Below are 21,735 nucleotides of genomic sequence, written 5' to 3' on the forward strand. Positions count from 1 at the left end.
GGTTATCGCTCGTTCCCCTCACTGGCTAAATCAAGGAGAACATTTGTATATCCCAGGATAGTGCTGGAGATCATTGAGAACAGTGTACCCTTGCACTTGCTGCCAAGACAATGATGGAAAGTGAAAACCAAGTGTCCTGGGAATTGATTCTGACATGCTTGGTGCAGAAGTGAGACTGTACAGATAAATAGTTGGACATAAAATGTAGCCATCCAGATTGTGCATCCTCTTTGTCAGCAAACATTTGAAGAAGGGAGAAGAATCTACCTGCAGTCCTGATGAACAGCTGGAAGGTTACAGCATCCTGAGACCGCCAATGACCAGATAGATGGTGGGGGGAGAATATTCCAGTCAGAGGGACCAAAGTCCAGGACGCTAGTCATTGAAATGCCTGAAGGAGACACCTTCCCTGCAGTAAACAAGGTGCATCACACCTACCAACCATCGGAGGAATAGAGGTGGAGATTCATTCAAGTCCCATTGACCAACAACACAAACTATTGCATTAACCTGCTGAAAGGAACAAAAATTGCTGAATTGTGTCAGATATGCAGTTGCTCAAGTTTACAGTATACAAATACCTATTCCTTAACTGCATTGTGCAGAAATGAGTGTTGGAGACTCACCAGTATTATAATGGGAGGAGGAGAAACTAAGAGCTAAATTGTCTCTGTTGTGCCAGAACTAACAACAGTCACAAGTCATTTTGGGTTCCACAAGGAGGAGGAGGGGGAGCAGCGCCTGCTTGTCGGCCGCTACTGAGCTGCTGAGCTGCGGTCCCTTTTGATCCTGGGTGAGGGTGGAACGAGGATGTATGACATTACAACGCATGCTTTTACATCGCATGCCTTTACAACGCGGTTTTTACATCGCAAACCTTTACAACGCATAGCGCTTTGGGGTGCTGGATAGTGAAAAGTTTCATTTACTATTCCAACTCCAGTCCTCGTGGACACTAGGGAAGGTGTTGGATAGTAAATTAAACGTATTCCCTATCCTAGAGCGCCCCCCAGCGCAATGCGTTGTAATGGTTTGCGTTGTAAAAGTTGCGTCGTAAAGGCACTGCGTGGTAAAAGTTGCGTTGTAAAGGATGTTTCCCGTGGAAAGAACATAATCGGCCATAAGGGAGATAAGGTGATATGAGCTTCACACACAAGGCTTTATACTCACTCTCCTGCTTATCTCGCACAGAAACTTGTGGTATCTGGCGAATCAGAAACTCCCGATCCGCCAGAGACCTCTTACTCCTACCTGCACGGTGCCGGAAAAAAAAAAACTTTTAACCGGGCATTCTCTGGATCTGCTCCAAGAGTATGGAACTCTCTTCCGCCTTCAGAAGAATCCCTACTCTGGCAATTTCAAAAAGGAGGCCAAAACCTCCCTTATGGGTAAATTCCTCTCCTAAATGCTGCCTCCTACCAATACATAGACCTTGACCAACTACCGACTAGCGCCTCCCTTCGGAATACTGAGCTACCTCTTTAAGACGTCTGGGGCCTTATCTGGAGTTACTTCTATGTAAACTGTACATACGTGGCCTCTACCCGAATGCGATTCCTTGCCTATTGTACACTGCTATGTTCCCCTGTAAAACAATAAAATAAAATACATAAATAAAATAAAAGAAACAAATTGAGATGGCCATGAGATGACCTCAAGGGGTTCTGGCCGCTGGCATTACAGCTGCCGTCATTGAGCCACTGCTACGGATTGCAAAACATGTCATGGGCTCAACCAGCATTACCATCCTCATTCTCCTCCTCATCCCAGTACTTACTACATGCAGATTTACCCAGTACTCACTACATGAGGTTTTACCTTCTGCATTCTGTTTTTTCAACACCCTGTCAAGCTTTTTAGGTCTCGGCATTAGACAGAGCAAATACGCCATCTAGAACCAAGATGTGCTGTATCTACATTGTGGGCTTACAGCTGCCCATAGGCTTCCTATATGCTGGCACACTCGTCGCTCCAATTTGCGTTCTCCCCATTTGTCAAGGGCATACATACATCATACCTCTTCAAGTGTTTAGCCTTTGCCGAGCGCACCCGCCAACTACTGTTAAGCATATGCAGCTGACACTGTAGGGCATTGTTTCAGGACTACTTTTTTATATTTCTTAGTTCCTCTACCAATTTAGCTCTTTTTGTCTTCAAGTGGCATGTGTTTCAAATGGCATGTGTTGACTGCCAAAGCAAACACAAGGAGATGATGGACAGAGCACTGAAACTTTTCAGACACTCATCCCCAGTCATAGATCTGGGTTTAATCCATCATCGTTCTTTAGCTCACTTCGCCACCCCAGTTCAGACCCAGCCATATGCAAGTCAGTCTTGACCCTGGTGCTTATGGGAATAGTTCAGCCCGAACTGCCAAGCCAGGTCTTCCCTGGACCGTGTTATCCCGAAACCTGGAACCGGTTTCGGGATAACACCCCTCATCAGCCAAGCTAGCTTGAATCCAGTGGCAAAGTGAGCAAAGGACCCACGCCTGGGCATACCCTGCCAACGTAGGGCAAACAAAGCAAGCACAAGGAGATGATGGACAGAGCAGTGAAACTTTTCAGACACTCATCCCAGTCACAGATCTGGGTTGAATCCATCATCGTTCTTTAGCTTACTTCGCCACCCCAGTTCAGACCCAGCCATATGCAAATCAGTCTTGATCCTGTTCCTAATGGGAACAGTCCAGCTCGAACTGCCAAGCCAGTGATTGATCTGAGGGCCATGGATCCGCACTCAGATCGGGACAGGGAGCTTGTGCCAATTCCCTACCAGGCTGTCCATTACAGCCAGGTAGGGAATTTGCAAAGTGCACATGACTGCTAGGCCTGCCAAACTGGCCGGCCAAGCAGTCATGCCCACTTGAGGTGCATAGTTCACTACTCCTCCCTGAGCCACCAACCCCGCCCCACCCTAACTCAGCCCTGCAGCAACCAAAAATAAAATGATAAAAACGTTCAGTTATTATCATTTAAATGTTACCTCTTTTACTGCTCTACAAGGAGTGGGGCGACACTTAGCGGAGGAGCCGCCACTGGATGGCCCCAAGTCAGTCATGATACCGGGATGTAAAGTTCTGGCTCTTAAACCAGCATCACTTCCATATTTTGGTTGTTAGGCGTATCACTTGGAACGTGGAACTACAAGCCCCAGAATGCAAGGTCTTAAAACCCAGGACTGTCTAACTGTGGCACCGCTGACATGGGTCCACTTGGTGGCTACCGCATGTGGCCCCTGCAAATGAATATTCGCTTGCACATCTGGTTGGAGGCTGGGGGGTGTTTTTTCTGTGTTTCTAAAATGACCCTCACCTTATATGAACCCTAATCTGGAAAATGAGATAGTTAGAGATCGTATACCCACACCTTTACAGGTCACACAGCTAGTAAAAATATTTCAGTTGGGCATTTCACACAGGCTTGATGATGCAGAGTGCACAGTATCCCCGCGATAAACTTGTAATTATTTTTATTCTCACACTGAAGCCTGCTTGGCTGTATTAACATTCCACTGTGACTTCCAGCTGAGTTAATTGCAGGCTACATGAACAAGGCAGCTCTGTGAGGCATTTCAGTTGGAAAAAAGTCTGAGGGCAAATTAAAACCTCTCACAAAGGTGGACTTAGGTTCCATCCAGCTCACAGCAGATTGGAGTATGCTCTCGAGTCTCCGAGCATAGCCAATACGTCTCACAAATCCGAGAGATATAGGCATTGGCAGTGTTAATGCATTGTGTATATCAAGAAAACCAGCCCCAGAGCTGTATACAAATGCATTAACATTGCCAACGCCTATACCTCTTAAATTGCTGTGGCCTATTGGCTTTGCCAATGCTTGTGTCTCTTTCTATAAACCCCACACTCCTCCCATAATACCGTCCCTATTTTGAGGCACTTTTCTTCTTTAGGTCATGCCTAGGCAGCACATACGCTGTCTTCGAGACATGTATTCATTTGATGGCTTACAGCACACCCACAGCCTTTGATTGGCTTATGCTAGTGTCCTTTAAAAAACGTTGCTTCCAAGTGGTTAAAGTTTCATGTTTGTCCCACCTTTTTTCACAATTGTTAACTCCCATGGAGTATCGCCACAGATCTTGCCTGCTTCCCCTTGAGTCATTGTATTATGTGTGTTTGAAACGTTTTTTTTACATTCAGACCGAGCACTTCCACTTACTGCCGCACCTGATTCATAGCCGCTGCTCTTCAATGTAATCGAGTACTTCCCTCAATTGTTTGTTGTGTTTTGTTTATGCTTTATTAGCATGGCACACGCTTAACAAACGCTGCGCATCGCACAATTTTCTTTTCAATTTATGCTTTTTGTGGTTGAAATTGGGACCAAGCACTTCCCACTCAGTCATGGCACAAGTTTCACGGACGCCACTCTTCAATTTATTCCACCATTGTGGCCGCTTTGGGAGGATGTGCTTTAATCTTTTTTGATTTCCATTGCAGCACTCTATAAAAGTGCATAGTTTTTCAGACCGTCTCCAGCATCACCCCCCCCCCCCCCCCACTCACTTGTATGTTTTTTGAATGTAGCGCAAAATCTGCCCATGGGCACAGGAGTGCTGTTCATCATGAGTACCGTAATATGTTATACGAGATCACGCATGGCCACTGAGCAAGGACGTACAAGAACCAGAGCTTACCAGAGGAGCTGGAAGGAGTGGGGAGAAGGGGGGTTGAGCAGCTTTGAAGGGACTTAATAACTTCTTTTAATGAAGTGGCACACTCTACGTGAAGTTTCGGCCAAATATTGACTCCCAGTCAAGTCTCCCAAGAGTTCAAAGCACCACACATTTACAACGGAATCCACGATATCCGCTTCAAAGGCTTCCTCCTCTGACTACGACCAGTTGACTTCTCTTACAGTGTCAAAATGTCTTTCAGGAAGCGTAAATTAATAGGCAATTAGAATTCAGCCAAGTGAATGGCTTTGCAACCAAATTTCACTTCAGCCACAATGGAAGATTCCGAGACTTATTGCTTAATCCCAAGTTTCAACAGGAGGGTGGACACTCCATTACAGGCAGTGTCACAAGATAATCAACCCGCCCCTCTCGCCCAGCTGGTCAGCTCAAAAATTGAAGTATTTGAACAGCTAACCGCCCGAAAACAACATATTGATTATTTTCTTCAGCTATTGTGTCGACAGAAAGAAGGGTGCTGCAAGCTAATGAAAGAGGCAATGAAGGCAGGCTCATACACCTGCAAGTGCTGCTAACTTAATGCAAATGAATATACTTAACAACCCTCCCCTGGTGCTTCTCGCTCCTTGTATTTCCCTAATTCATGGCAGGCTCTAGCACTTCAACCTGGAGAGGAGAAGGACCTTTGGTAAAGAAGGGTGCTGCTGTGTAGCCAGTCTCCATTTCTGGTAGAAACCTGGCTTTTGCTTCCCACCCCCTTTCTGTCCTTCCCTCCCCTTCAACGTGTATTGTTGGAGGAGGAATTTTCTTCAAACATCCTTTCTTTCCCCTCACTATTGATCCTCCTCATTTGGCTCCATCCCTACAAAACTCCAGGGCCTGCCCCCTTCTCACTAACAGTCCATGGCCTTCTCAGCGCTTCGATGTTTCTCTGCTGCAGCAACTATTGCCAGTCCTGACACCTGCCTGTTTTCCCTATCCAGGTAAGTAACATCTGTAGCATGGTTCTGGGGGTATCCAAAATTCACCTCCTCACATATTCTATTAGCCATAATAGTACCAATGGCAGGAACACCTCAGAATTGTTTGCAAAATTGAATTTCCAGTTGACGTTCATCGACAGACAATGGGGGCAACCCAGATGACGAAAGAGGTTCATGATAGCGGATGTAGAAAAAGGTTGTCATTGGTGGTCCCTATTGGGGTAAAATACAATGCAATAAGGTTTGCACAATGTCTCATTTGTTGGCAGCTCATTTCACTTATTTTTAATAGTCGTTGCGTCGTGCACATGCTCTGTTTGCTGTATGTCGCGTCAGTCTCTTGCCCGCTCCTTCTTGTGGGTCTTCCCTTTCATCACTGACGAAGCCCACCACCCGAGAACATTCCCCTTTTTCTTGCTGCTTGGGAGAGATCAGCATGCTGGGCTCCTCCTATTTGTGCTCAGCAGCAGCTGACGCCTGTAGTGAACGCAGGAGCGCCGAAGCTTGGTCGAGATCCTGTGTTACAGCTCATAATATAATGGCTCTGGTCACACTAGACTGTAACACTACCCAAAACCCACCACCACACACTCATGGCATGCCTCATGAGCCTTCCTGTGTGAGGACTTGTTTATTTTTTAGGTCGAGCCTAGCGCAGTGCGCAAGCGCTGCTCTAGGAGAAGGCCTATTGGAATCACTCCAAACTTCTCAGTAAACTTGTGCACGTGACTTTACATTTTCCCCACATTGTATAGGCCTTTGCGTGTGGCTTTAAAAAATTAAAGCACGCAATTGGCCAAAGGCGGGTGCATGCCCCAGCTTTTTCAGTGAGTGTTTACTCCCACGGCCTCCAGCTTGCTGGAGCAAGCGGCGGCGCCAGCTGCATTCCCTTGTGGATGATTAAACACAGCGCAAATACGCGCAGCTGGAACCGGACAACTTGTTTTTTTTCCTATCATGGCGCCCTGCGCTTCCTGAAACCGCCACATGCATAGCCCTCTGAGCCTCCGGGGACCTACGTGCCATTGCAAAAGCGCCTTCATTTATATAACATCAGCAGCGCTTCCACACCCTTCCCACCTCCCGGCACAGCATAGCTAAGCTCCCTTATTTTTGTAAACATGAACAGTGCTTTCACACTCCTCCCAGGGTTAAGGCGTTTCCTCATCTGCCTCCAGACGGCAGTCCACTCTCTACACCGAGCTTTAGGGGTGGGGAAGGTGCTTGTTGTTCACCTGCAGGAGGGAGTGCGTTGTGTGTTTGTGTGTGCACTAGGATTGTCTGTCGATCACCCCTCACCCTGCAGAGGGGGTCCCGGCTCTGTGCGCGCTCTCCCCCCTGACCCGTCGTAAGGCCATGGAGAGCCCCCTGCCGGAGGGCCAGTCCCTCCACAGTCTGTGTGCCTCAGGTCTGAAGAAGGCTGCCATTGTTAGGCTCATGGCCAGTGCCAACTGTAAAGTGACAGCGTCGCTCTTCAAGCGATTCCTCACCCTGTCCTTGGCTCAGGAGCCCAGCAGAAGGCGATCCTTGCTGGGTCTGCCCCGGCTGTAGGAGCGGGAGCTAAGGAAGAGCAAGGTTGTACAGAAATGCGTGCCTTTGCAGGCAGCTGCGGCCTCCCGCCTTCACCCTGTGACATTTCTCTTCCAGACCAGCAGGAACTTTGCGGCGGTGATCTAGAAGCTAGACGTCGAGCTTCGGTGATTACTGTCCTCATGCCTACTCTGTTTAACAGCTTTAGTTTAAAATGCAAGTGTCTGTGTGAGTTATACGTACTTGGGGTGTGTGAGGTGCAACTCTTGTTTAACAGTTGCTGCAGTACGTTTTAAGAACGTGGTATTGTTGCGGAACATTGAATCACACTAAGTAGCAAGTTACTCATATCCAGGCATGACTAGTTTTAAATGTATTTGCCTTCTTGTTGAATCTCCTTGGGCTCAACCAGCATTACCATCCTCATTCTCCTCCTCATCCCAGTACTTACTACATGCAGATTTACCCAGTACTCACTACATGAGGTTTTACCTTCTGCATTCTGTTTTTTCAACACCCTGTCAAGCTTTTTAGGTCTCGGCATTAGACAGAGCAAATGCGCCATCTAGAACCAAGATGTGCTGTATCTACATTGTGGGCTTACAGCTGCCCATAGGCTTCCTATATGCTGGCACACTCGTCGCTCCAATTTGCCTTCTCCCCATTTGTCAAGGGCATACATACATCATACCTCTTCAAGTGTTTAGCCTTTGCCGAGCGCACCCGCCAACTACTGTTAAGCATATGCAGCTGACACTGTAGGGCAGTGGTTCCCAAACTTTTGACTCCTGAGGACCCCCATTGAGTCACCACTGGAAGTCGGGGACCCCCAAGCAATGTGTATGAGTTAAATTTCAAATATTAAAACAGTAATTAAAAAAAGACACGTGGGCACACAAAACAAATACTCAAAGTACTAAGGATTTCGGGGCCAGATGTACGACCATTTCATTTAGTGCCTCACAATTGGGGACACATTGCGACTGGCTAATTGCGAGTCGCTAAATGAAATTTACAACAGTGTGTTTAACACTGTTTGGGATTCCAATGGGGTTGCAATTTGCGAGCCCATTGGGAATGCCAGCCTCCAAGGGATGGTGGCCTGCTAGGCTCAGCAGACCACCATGTCTGGGACTGCTTTTAAATAAAGCAGTTTTCTTTTTAATAATGCAGCTCGTTTGCCATGCATTTAAAAGAAAAGCAAATGAAACATTTGCTTTTCCACCACTGCCTGCCCTTAAAAAATAATTTTGCATGCATTTGCAAAGGGAAAGGGGGTCCCTGGGGACCCCTTCCTCTTTGCGAATGCATTACCATCTACTTGAAGTAGGTGGTAATTGCAAGTGTTTTGCGTCCGCTATTGCAGTCGCAAAAAATGTGTACATGGTTTTGAGACTCGCTATTTGGAAGGGAATGCCCCTTCTAAATATCAAGTTGCATAACCTATTTAGCGAGTCGCAAGAAAATAGCGACTCGTGAAATAGGCTATGTACATGACCCAATAGGTTTTTGCATGCTCAAGCAGGTTTGCAAATCCGTTTGCGCATATAAAAACGGGTCGGACATCTGGCCCTTAGTATTTTATATTGAAGGAATAGCCCCTCTGTCACATGTATTTCATTTGTTTTATAGCATCTCTCATACCATTGTAGGATGTCAGAGCACTTTACATCACACATAGATAGAGACAATGAATCATACATGTAAATCAGTGTATAGAAAATGTTACATAAGATAAAGGGGACTACAAGGTGTAGTATTCACATGTCATTCATACTGGTAGGCATTTTTAAATATTGCTTGGTCTGGAAAAGCACAAACTCAGGATTCAGAACATAACACAGTGGCTAGCACTGACTTTAGCATTAACAATGTATTTCCACCCAAATAAATCTCTTTAGCAGCATCAGGATAATGAATGACTGGGAAAAAACATAAGTTACTATCTAGTACCATGCAGTTTGCAAGCAGCTCTTTGAAGACAGTTTATAGGTTCCTCTGCTAGATTACGATTGTCACTTGTGAAGTGCACAGTAACAAAATAATCTCTGTGACAAAAGCAGTAACCACAGACTTATGCACATATAATACTGCTTTTTAAAATGCAGTTCACACTTTCTTTGCAGTAGGCACATTAACCCTCTGTGCTACATTAGTTAAGTCAGAGCTGCCACTGAAAAAAACTCTCATCTCTCTCCAGCAGTTACATAAATCACTGGCATTATCTTGACACTTTAATTGGTGCTGGAAAGCTGATAATTATACAAGAAACATTTCTGTGTTTTTAAAACTATTTCCTACGGACCCCCTGGGAATGTGTCACGGACCCCTGGGGGTCCACGGACCCCAGTTTGGGAAACACTGCTGTAGGGCATTGTTTCAGGACTACTTTTTTATATTTCTTAGTTCCTCTACCAATTTAGCTCTTTTTGTCTTCAAGAGGCATGTGTTTCAAATGGCATGTGTTGACTGCCAAAGCAAACACAAGGAGATGATGGACAGAGCACTGAAACTTTTCAGACACTCATCCCCAGTCATAGATCTGGGTTTAATCCATCATCGTTCTTTAGCTCACTTCGCCACCCCAGTTCAGACCCAGCCTTATGCAAGTCAGTCTTGACCCTGGTGCTTATGGGAATAGTTCAGCCCGAACTGCCAAGCCAGGTCTTCCCTGGACCGGAAAAAATCATCCTGGAACCGGTTTCGGGATAACACCCCTCATCAGCCAAGCTAGCTTGAATCCAGTGGCAAAGTGAGCAAAGGACCCACGCCTGGGCATACCCTGCCAACGTAGGGCAAACAAAGCAAACACAAGGAGATGATGGACAGAGCAGTGAAACTTTTCAGACACTCATCCCAGTCACAGATCTGGGTTGAATCCATCATCGTTCTTTAGCTTACTTCGCCACCCCAGTTCAGACCCAGCCATATGCAAATCAGTCTTGATCCTGTTCCTAATGGGAACAGTCCAGCTCGAACTGCCAAGCCAGTGGTTGATCTGAGGGCCATGGATCCGCACTCAGATCGGGACAGGGAGCTTGTGCCTATTCCCTACCAGGCTGTCCATTACAGCCAGGTAGGGAATTTGCAAAGTGCACATGACTGCTAGGCCTGCCAAACTGGCCGGCCAAGCAGTCATGCCCACTTGAGGTGCATGGTTCACTACTCCTCCCTGAGCCACCAACCCCGCCCCACCCTAACTCAGCCCTGCAGCAACCAAAAATAAAATGATAAAAACGTTCAGTTATTATGATTTAAATGTTACCTCTTTTACTGCTCTACAAGCAGTGGGGCGATGCTTAGCGGAGGAGCCGCCACTGGATGGCCCCAAGTCAGTCATGATACCGGGATGTTAAGTTCTGGCTCTTAAACCAGCATCACTTCCATTTTGGTTGTTAGGCGTATCACTTGGAACGTGGAACTACAAGCCCCAGAATGCAAGGTCTTAAAACCCAGGACTGTCTAACTGTGGCACCGCTGACATGGGTCCACTTGGTGGCTACCGCATGTGGCCCCTGCAAATGAATATTCGCTTGCACATCTGGTTGGAGGCTGGGGTGTGTTTTTTCTGTGTTTCTAAAATGACCCTCACCTTAAATGAACCCTAATCTGGAAAATGAGATAATTAGAGATCGTATACCCACACCTTTACAGGTCACACAGCTAGTAAAAATATTTCAGTTGGGCATTTCACACAGGCTTGATGATGCAGAGTGCACAGTATCCCCGCGATAAACTTGTAATTATTTTTATTCTCACACTGAAGCCTGCTTGGCTGTATTAACATTCCACTGTGACTTCCAGCTGAGTTAATTGCAGGCTACATGAACAAGGCAGCTCTGTGAGGCATTTCAGTTGGAAAAAAGTCTGAGGGCAAATTAAAACCTCTCACAAAGGTGGACTTAGGTTCCATCCAGCTCACAGCAGATTGGAGTATGCTCTCGAGTCTCCGAGCATAGCCAATACGTCTCACAAATCCGAGAGATATAGGCATTGGCAGTGTTAATGCATTGTGTATATCAAGAAAACCAGCCCCAGAGCTGTATACAAACGCATTAACATTGCCAACGCCTATACCTCTTAAATTGCTGTGGCCTATTGGCTTTGCCAATGCTTGTGTCTCTTTCTATTAACCCCCACACTCCTCCCATAACACCGTCCCTATTTTGAGGCACTTTTCTTCTTTAGGTCATGCCTAGGCAGCGCATACGCTGTCTTCGAGACATGTATTCATTTGATGACTTACAGCACACCCACAGCCTTTGATTGGCTTATGCTAGTGTCCTTTAAAAAACGTTGCTTCCAAGTGGTTAAAGTCTCATGTTTGTCCCACCTTTTTTCACAATTGTTAACTCCCATGGAGTATCGCCACAGATCTTGTCTGCTTCCCCTTGAGTCATTGTATTATGTGTGTTTGAAACTTTTTTTTACATTCAGACCGAGCACTTCCACTTACTGCCGCACCTGATTCATAGCCGCTGCTCTTCAATGTAATCGAGTACTTCCCTCAATTGTTTGTTGTGTTTTGTTTATGCTTTATTAGCATGGCACACGCTTAACGAACGCTGCGCATCGCACAATTTTCTTTTCAATTTATGCTTTTTGTGGTTGAAATTGGGACCAAGCACTTCCCACTCAGTCATGGCACAAGTTTCACGGACGCCACTCTTCAATTTATTCCCCCATTGTGGCCGCTTTGGGAGGATGTGCACCTTTCTTTTGCTTTAATCTTTTTTGATTTCCATTGCAGCACTCTATAAAAGTGCATAGTTTTTCAGACCGTCTCCAGCGGCACCCCCCCACTCACTTGTATGTTTTTTGAATGTAGCGCAAAATCTGCCCATGGGCACAGGAGTGCTGTTCATCATGAGTACCGTAATATGTTATACGAGATCACGCATGGCCACTGAGCAAGGACGTACAAGAACCAGAGCTTACCAGAGGAGCTGGAAGGAGTGGGGAGAAGGGGGGTTGAGCAGCTTTGAAGGGACTTAATAACTTCTTTTAATGAAGTGGCACACTCTACGTGAAGTTTCGGCCAAATATTGACTCCCAGTCAAGTCTCCCAAGAGTTCAAAGCACCACATATTTACAACGGAATCCACGATATCCGCTTCAAAGGCTTCCTCCTCTGACTACGACCAGTTGACTTCTCTTACAGTGTCAAAATGTCTTTCAGGAAGCGTAAATTAATAGGCAATTAGAATTCAGCCAAGTGAATGGCTTTGCAACCAAATTTCACTTCAGCCACAATGGAAGATTCCGAGACTTATTGCTTAATCCCAAGTTTCAACAGGAGGGTGGACACTCCATTACAGGCAGTGTCACAAGATAATCAACCCGCCCCTCTCGCCCAGCTGGTCAGCTCAAAAATGGAAGTATTTGAACAGCTAACCGCCCGAAAACAACATATTGATTATTTTCTTCAGCTATTGTGTCGACAGAAAGAAGGGTGCTGCAAGCTAATGAGAGGCAATGAAGGCAGGCTCATACACCTGCAAGTGCTGCTAACTTAATGCAAATGAATATACTTAACAACCCTCCCCTGGTGCTTCTCGCTCCTTGTATTTCCCTAATTCATGGCAGGCTCTAGCACTTCAACCTGGAAAGGAGAAGGACCTTTGGTAAAGAAGGGTGCTGCTGTGTGGCCAGTCTCCATTTCTGGTAGAAACCTGGCTTTTGCTTCCCACCCCCTTTCTGTCCTTCCCTCCCCTTCAACGTGTATTGTTGGAGGAGGAATTTTCTTCAAACATCCTTTCTTTCCCCTCACTATTGATCCTCCTCATTTGGCTCCATCCCTACAAAACTCCAGGGCCTGCCCCTTCTCACTAACAGTCCATGGCCTTCTCAGCGCTTCGATGTTTCTCTGCTGCAGCAACTATTGCCAGTCCTGACACCTGCCTGTTTTCCCTATCCAGGTAAGTAACATCTGTAGCATGGTTCTGGGGGTATCCAAAATTCACCTCCTCACATATTCTACATAATAGTACCAATGGCAGGAACACCTCAGAATTGTTTGCAAAATTGAATTTCCAGTTGACGTTCATCGACAGACAATAGGGGCAACCCAGATGACGAAAGAGGTTCATGATAGCGGATGTAGAAAAAGGTTGTCATTGGTGGTCCCTATTGGGGTAAAATACAATGCAATAAGGTTTGCACAATGTCTCATTTGTTGGCAGCTCATTTCACTTATTTTTAATAGTCGTTGCGTCGTGCACATGCTCTGTTTGCTGTATGTCGCGTCAGTCTCTTGCCCGCTCCTTCTTGTGGGTCTTCCCTTTCATCACTGATGAAGCCCACCACCCGAGAACATTCCCCTTTTTCTTGCTGCTTGGGAGAGATCAGCATACTGGGCTCCTCCTATTTGTGCTCAGCAGCAACTGACGCCTGTAGTGAACGCAGGAGCGCCGAAGCTTGGTCGAGATCCTGTGTTACAGCTCAGAATATAAGGGCTCTGGTCACACTAGACTGTAACTCTACCCAAAACCCACCACCACACACTCATGGCATGCCTCATGAGCCTTCCTGTGTGAGGACTTGTTTATTTTTTAGGTCGAGCCTAGCGCAGCGCGCAAGCGCTGCTCTAGGAGAAGGCCTATTGGAATCACTCCAAACTTCTCAGTAAACTTGTGCATGTGACTTTACATTTTCCCCACATTGTATTGGCCTTTGCGTGTGGCTTTAAAAAAATTAAAGCACGCAATTGGCCAAAGGCGGGTGCATGCCCCAGCTTTTTCAGTGAGTGTTTACTCCCACGGCCTCCAGCTTGCTGGAGCAAGCGGCGGCGCCAGCTGCATTCCCTTGTGGATGATTAAACACAGCGCAAATACGCGCAGCTGGAACCGGACAACTTGTTTTTTTTCTATCATGGCGCCCTGCGCTTCCTGAAACCGCCACATGCATAGCCCACTGAGCCTCCGGGGACCTACGTGCCATTGCAAAAGCGCCTTCATTTATATAACATCAGCAGCGCTTCCACACCCTTCCCACCTCCCGGCACAGCATAGCTAAGCTCCCTTATTTTTGTAAACATGAACAGTGCTTTCACACTCCTCCCAGGGTTAAGGCGTTTCCTCATCTGCCTCCAGACGGCAGTCCACTCTCTACACCGAGCTTTAGGGGTGGGGAAGGTGCTTGTTGTTCACCTGCAGGAGGGAGTGTGTTGTGTGTTTGTGTGTGCACTAGGATTGTCTGTCGATCACCCCTCACCCTGCAGAGGGGGTCCCGGCTCTGTGCGCGCTCTCCCCCCTGACCCGTCGTAAGGCCATGGAGAGCCCCCTGCCGGAGGGCCAGTCCCTCCTCAGTCTGTGTGCCTCAGGCCTGAAGAAGGCTGCCATTGTTAGGCTCATGGCCAGTGCCAACTGTAAAGTGACAGCGTCGCTCTTCAAGAGATTCCTCACCCTGTCCTTGGCTCAGGAGCCCAGCAGAAGGCGAACCTTGCTGGGTCTGCCCCGGCTGTAGGAGCGGGAGCTAAGGAAGAGCAAGGTTGTACAGAAATGCGTGCCTTTGCAGGCAGCTGCGGCCTCCCGCCTTCACCCTGTGACATTTCTCTTCCAGACCAGCAGGAACTTTGCAGCGGTGATCCAGAAGCTAGACGTCGAGCTTCGGTGATTACTGTCCTGCTGCCTACTCTGTTTAACAGCTTTAGTTTAAAATGCAAGTGTCTGTGTGAGTTATACGTACTTGGGGTGTGTGAGGTGCAACTCTTGTTTAACAGTTGCTGCAGTACTTTTTAAGAACGTGGTATTGTTGCGGAACATTGAATCACACTAAGTAGCAAGTTACTCATATCCAGGCATGACTAGTTTTAAATGTATTTGCCTTCTTGTTGAATCTTATTGGTGCTGTTCTCATGAATGCAAATTGAATCTTTCTTCTCCTTTGTTCTTGGAGAGGTCCAGAGATATTGCAGACACAACAGAGCTGGTTAGTGCCTGTTGTGTACTCCTTGCATGCATTTCTAACCTTGCTGCATGCCTTTGTTCCCCAGCCTGATGTAAGTGCTGTGAGCGTTTGTTTGTGATACCCATAGCTGCCAAAGTTTCAGATTAGTGTGTGTGACATTTTCATAATTAAAGTGTAATTATAAGTGACATTTCAACGACTATAAGTGACACTTTCTTTGCGAGCAAGACTCAAGCAATGAAGATGAGGGAAAAATACATATTGGTGATTACATATATTTGAGCAATGAGAAACTCTAAAAAGACTTTAAAACTGGGGCAAAATAATTACAATAAAATTATGAAAATATCACACATAGCTGTATAAAACCTTGGCAGCTATGCACTTCAAGGCTTCTCTTTACCAACTGACATTGAAACTATTCAAAACAACGATGTATAGTAGAACTCTGCTTACTGTGCAACATCCATGACTTGTCCATAGCCAATAGGTCTCGCTTTTGGGACCTTATAAGTATTTAGTTCTGTAGCACAATATACTTGGTGCCACAACATCAACCGTTGCATAGCTAAACACTTATAAGGTCCCAAAGGCGAGACCTATTGGCTATGCCAATGCTTGTTCTTTGACTTCTACTTACTCGTGCCATCTTTTTTCTTCCCCCCACCTTTCCTAATCCTAGCCTTTCCTAATAATATCTTTTTTTACCCATTTCCCATATTTTTCTCCAGTCTGTCTTATCTCTGTAACCCATCTTATTTCTCAATCAGCATCCTATTTTGCCTCATGTGCTTCACACATTGTTCTCTTTTTTCCACCCGATCACTTTCCTTCTCCTCATCCACCATATGCTTATGTCTTCCCACCGTTCTATGCCATTCCCTTACTCGCTGTAACACCTGTCTCACTTCCAAATCAACTGGAGGTTTTGCTTTCCGATGACTCCCTCTATCTGCCCCCCGCCTCCCCCTCCCCCCCCTACAGCCTGCCTCTTTTCTGCCATGTTTATCGCAGATGAGGAATCCGAAACCTTACATTTAAAACAAGAAAACATGACAATTTCACAATGTTTTAGCCATGACCACCATTATCACAAACGGGAGCAGTCTCTTGGTGGTTCACATGCTTTTGTTGATTTTTCACGAACGTGTTGAACCCATCAAGAGGCATCATGGCGGAGAATAACAGTTAATGACTGCCTTGTATGCAAAAAAAGGAAATGCTCAGGGTCCTGTGGCGAAAGATATTTTGCGCGCTCATCTCTTCATTGTCCAGGTTGTCAAAGCAAAAAAAGCGAGGACGGGGCAATATACAATTATATCCCAGGCAATGCTTATTGGATGCTATTGATTCTCTAATTAGTATCACAATGCACATAACCCCCGCACTCTGCCCCACTCCCACATGTATGCCACATTTGCCATACTGTATTCCTTATGAGGACAAGAAAAAAAAAAGGCCAACGTACACATTTGTCTTGTGGTGGTCATTTGTTGGCCGCAGTTTATTAGGAATAAAAGGAAACATGTATATACTTGCATACTTTGCATGTTATGTCCTGACAAACTTCCTTGTTATTGCCTCTTGGCCCTTCTGGGTCATTTTCTTTGGTAGGTTGGTTTTGCGCTCACTTTGCGCGGGGAGGGAGTAGCTTCTGTCCCGGAGTTAGGCCCCCTCGCTACCTTGTCCGACTCTTGTTGTGCCCTGCCTTCCGGCAGGGGCTGGGCTGCGAGCGCCGTCTCCGTTTGCTACCCCCCGTCTTTGGTAGGCCATCTTCCCAGCCGTGAGGCATCCCAGAGTGAGTGGTCCTACACACCTGTCCTTAGGCCAACTCACCCAGCCGTGAGGCATCTGAAGGTGAGTGGACCTATTCTGGCACACCGCCCTCCGGTGTGCCTCCGTACCAACCGTTATCAGCGTAGTTCTCCGCCATGCTTTGCCTGTTCCTCAGCCCTGCGACAGTGCTGTTCTTTAGGTGTGGGTGGGTGGGACAAAAATGTGGGCCCTGCCGCCGGTGCTGCTCCCCGCTCCGATAAGATAGGAGCTTGCTTGGGGGAGCGTTGCTTATATGCCCCCTGCCATTCGCCCTCCAGCCAGCCCGGTATGCCCTATGTCCATTGGGTGGTTATTCTCCCGTCTCGGCCTCCATTGGCCGGGGGCTGGCGCCTCTTTGGTAGCTGCTGTGGGGGGGGGGAGGGCGCAGGCATTTCCTTTGTTCCTTGGTCGCTTTTGCGCGCCAAAACCAACCCCCCACTAGTTTGTGTCCGGGGGCACGGCGCTAGTTATGGCGCCGGCTTTCGAGCTCCCTTTGGGAGCAGCCTCTGCAATAACCCCCGCACTCTGCCCCACTCCCACATGTATGCCACATTTGCCATACTGTATTCCTTATGAGGACAAGAAAAAAAAAAGCCAACGTACACATTTGTCTTGTGGTGGTCATTTGTTGGCCGCAGTTTATTAGGAATACAAGGAAACATGTATATACTTGCATACTTTGCATGTTATGTCCTGACAAACTTCCTTGTTATTGCCTCTTGGCCCTTCTGGGTCATTTTCTTTGGTAGGTTGGTTTTGCGCTCACTTTGCGCGGGGAGGGAGTAGCTTCTGTCCCGGAGTTAGGCCCCCTCGCTACCTTGTCCGACTCTTGTTGTGCCCTGCCTTCCGGCAGGGGCTGGGCTGCGAGCGCCGTCTCCGTTTGCTACCCCCCGTCTTTGGTAGGCCATCTTCCCAGCCGTGAGGCATCCCAGAGTGAGTGGTCCTACACACCTGTCCTTAGGCCAACTCACCCAGCCGTGAGGCATCTGAAGGTGAGTGGACCTATTCTGGCACACCGCCCTCCGGTGTGCCTCCGTACCAACCGTTATCAGCGTAGTTCTCCGCCACGCCGTCTGGGAGGCTTCCGTCTCCCTGCGGCTCCCCCCAACTACGTCCTGTTCTTCCTTATTTGCCACCTTCCAAGCTCTTTGCTCCCCATAGGTTGGCCCGGCTTGAGCCTCCACTCTCTCTATCTTTCGTGAGGCTGCCTCCTTCCGTTTCTCTCCATCAGTGTCCCCTTCCGCGAGACTTCCTGAGGGGCCTGCAGGAGCCTCACCTCAACCTTTCCTGTGGCGGTGGGACACCCGTGGCTCCTTCCATGCGCCCCTGCCATGTGTCATCCCAATGACCTGTTTGGTAGGAGGCTTCCCTCTACTTTTAGTAATTCCTTCCCCTCCTACACGTCTTGCATTCCTTCCGCCTTTATCCTGCGGGGCGGGGGGCCTGCGCCCCTCTGGGCCTGTTGCCCTTTATCTATCCCCCCTTTGCCTTGTCAACACGCTCCGCCCGGGTTGGGGGTGGGTGGGTCACGCTCCCGCCCTGGGGTGCCCCCCTTGCGGCATAAACGCTGTTTGTCACTGTTTAACCGCCTGGCTAACTCTTTGGTAGCACTTTGCTTTACGCCCTTTGTAGCGTTCTGTCGCTGTGTCATATACTGTACGATGGCCGTTATACATACCGCAGGCCTGGCTTCCCTGCCCCTATTCACCTCGGTCGGTCACTGACTCGCTATCCTAAAATTGCGATCTCGTTCTCGCATCTGTGTCGTGGTGTCCACCACACCTTCTTTGTATTACGGGTCGGACCCCGGGTGTTGGAGGAGCACTGGCTTTGTGCACCAGGGGAGGAGGCCTGTTAGCCCTCCCCGCCGGCAATATGCGGACTGGCCTGTCTCTAATGACAGGAAAATGTACCCTATATAAAACACTGCAATAAAGTGATGAGTGAGAATTATGGATTGAACACATGGATTTTAAAGTCTTTCCTCTTTTGTTGTGCCTCCTCGCCATTGAAGAAGGGAACAGCCATGTGCAAAATAAAGTCAGTCTGGGTTCCCCCAAAAGCACCGTCCATCCCGAACTGCTAGGACATATGTCTCGTGCACGGTCTGGTAGGCTTGGATGTCACCACCCAGGAGCACGCCTCGCCCAACTCCCTGAAACAGCTTAACTGGCAAGTTTGTGAAATTTTGCATTGTAGAAAAAAGCACATTATTTGGAATGTACGACATGTACGTCACCAGGCCTCCTGCGCTCCCTGTGTTTTATTACCTGTTCGTCACTACTAACCAAATACTCGGAGGAAATTCCTAAGGCCTCTCCCGTTGGGTTGGTGCAGACATTTCAGGCTAGCTCTGCAATCGTTATTTTGGCCTCTGGGGTTCCCCAGTTTAAATGTACAGGTGATAAAAGTAATTATTAATGTCCTTACTAATCGAGAGGTATGAGGACAAGGTTGAAATATATACATTGCTCATGTGCTTCTCTGATATGAGGAGCTGTGTTTAGGAGGACTCACGTCGCAGCAGTGACAGCTTTAGCGCGCCTAGATGCAGAGGAGAGCATGTATGGATAGGACCATACCACGTGGAGTGTTAGCGACCGCTCTGCCCTTGTCCCTTCAGCGCGTTCTGTCCGGTCGCAGTGCCATATTACAGGTTAGGTTAGGGGCCCTTCTTGTATTTATGTTTCCTTAATGGCAACCCTTTCTACTTGGGGTAAGGGGGGCTCTGAGTGGTGTTGCAGGCTCTCCTACTGCCAGTGGTTCCCTTGTAGCTTGTGTATCCCTATTTAGCCATATGACGCTAAGCCCCATGCTACGTACTTGCCCGAAGTTTGTTGCGAATATTCAAGCTCCTTGCCCGAGCTGCTGGGCTGTCTGAGCCTTTTACTACAAAAAGTTCACTTAATTGCCCAAGCTTCGCACCCGATAAGGTTCCCCCAGTTCCCGTTGGCAAGATGGAAGCATGGCCTACCTACTTTTGCCTACTGGCTTTCGCAATGCTGCTCAACTGTGTTTCCCGTATTCTCCCCGCCACCGGCTGAACTGATTTTTTGCATGTGTCTATTCCTGGCAGGGGCGGGATGCAACAAAACCTGTTACTCAGTTATGTTGTCATGCGGGGGTGCCTGATCTTTGCAGGTTTTTATTTGTATTTTTATCTATTTTTTGTAACCTTTCATGCTGTCCGGCTCGCACATGACCTGTAGGTACAGCCTTGCCTTTCTTTCCCGCACTTTTATATATCGCGTACCGAAACCGCCGGCCTCAGGCAGCTGTACCTTCGCCTCATTTAACCAAGCCCAACCCCCCGTGTTGGGTTGACTGCTCTAGTCTTACGCAGAGGGCAACACTGGGATTGGTCCCTCCCCTTGAGAAGGCCTAGCCTGGGGGCATTTAACCAGGTTATACATGTTTTCTTTTCTTTTGGGCGGGCCCCTCGGCGCGTCACCATCCAGGCCCTTATTAGATCCTTCGGCATGTAGTCACTCTGGTGCTGCTTGCAATGTGTGGGTCGCCCTTACCAACCCACCCTGTGTGCGCATTGGTGTGGACTGGTTCCCCCACCCGTCGCGCTCCTCATGGGCCAGGAGGCCTTGGAGAGTGTGCGCCCTTATTCCAGTCGCTCCACTCCCGCTGCAAACTCCTAAAGCGCGGGCCTGCCAATTCGCAGACTGTGCCCAGCGCTTGCGTGCTCTTGTGTAAATATACTGCGTTAGCTCCTTTCAGCCTGGCGCTGAGGCTTCCTGGTTTATAGAACCCCTTTATTACACTATTTGAATTCCGGCAGCGGGTACCGCCATGGACTCCCCGACAAATCGGGGCTAACTGACTTTACTTATAATAGTATGCTGTGTGCTGTGCCTGGGTCAAGCCCTTTGCAGCAATCATATTAACAATCTTTGACCCGTGAATGTAGATTTGTAGGGGGTTACACTCCTCTGGGCCTTGTCTGACGCATCACCGCTGCTAGAGGCAGGTCTGCCAGTTTAATATGTTATTAAACCAGCCTCTCGCTTACCATCCTTCTTTCTGCCCTGCAGGGCATTGTGAATAGCCGGTATTCAGGCACAAATGTACCGGGGAAGTTGTCTCAAATGGCATCCTCAACCTGTGGGTTATGGACGGAGGACTACGTTAACTTATTCCTCCAGGTGCTCTCATTCCTGGACATGCAGACTAGCAACTCTTATGCGCCTGGATACAGAATCAACAGGTGAAAAGGATCGGTTAACTTCTGCCAGCATGAGGTGTATTAACATACACTTCCTAGGGCTGTTAGTTCTGTACGAGTCAGAACGCTCGTTTTTTACGTCTGCAAATTATACAGAAGAGGGAGAATTAGATACCAGTGCTTTGCATCCATATTTAAGTGGAAAACACATCCGCTGCGGAATTACAGGACATCAACAGCACAGTGCAATGCCTCTCTGCATTTACAATCCCCTCTGTGTGGCCTGCTGTGCCGCTCTATGTGTGTCTTTTGCTCTACAAAAGTACATTTCCCCTTCTCATAACAACAACTGCACCAACATAAAAGAATGCGGGAATGCAAACTTTAAACAGCGCCGTGAAACCAGGATTAACCAAATATAGTGAGGCTTCTGAAGAGGTTTGAGGCCTCCGGTTATTTTACTGCAGCATCCCATGACGCAAAGAAAACTGAAAATTGTGCTTTCGTGTGTTAGGCCGTTTCCCACTTTATTCTTCCCCGTAGGTAACATGGGTGCTACACTAGAGGCCCCATCACCAGCGCTGCGTCCCTAATCAGTATTTCCCTTCTTTATGTTCATTTAATAAAAAAACAGCCGCGCGGGGTTAACCCGAGGCTCAACTCTTGGCC

The sequence above is a fragment of the Lissotriton helveticus genome, chromosome 5_1 (assembly GCF_964261635.1).
Source record: "Lissotriton helveticus chromosome 5_1, aLisHel1.1, whole genome shotgun sequence".
NCBI lineage: Eukaryota > Metazoa > Chordata > Amphibia > Caudata > Salamandridae > Lissotriton > Lissotriton helveticus.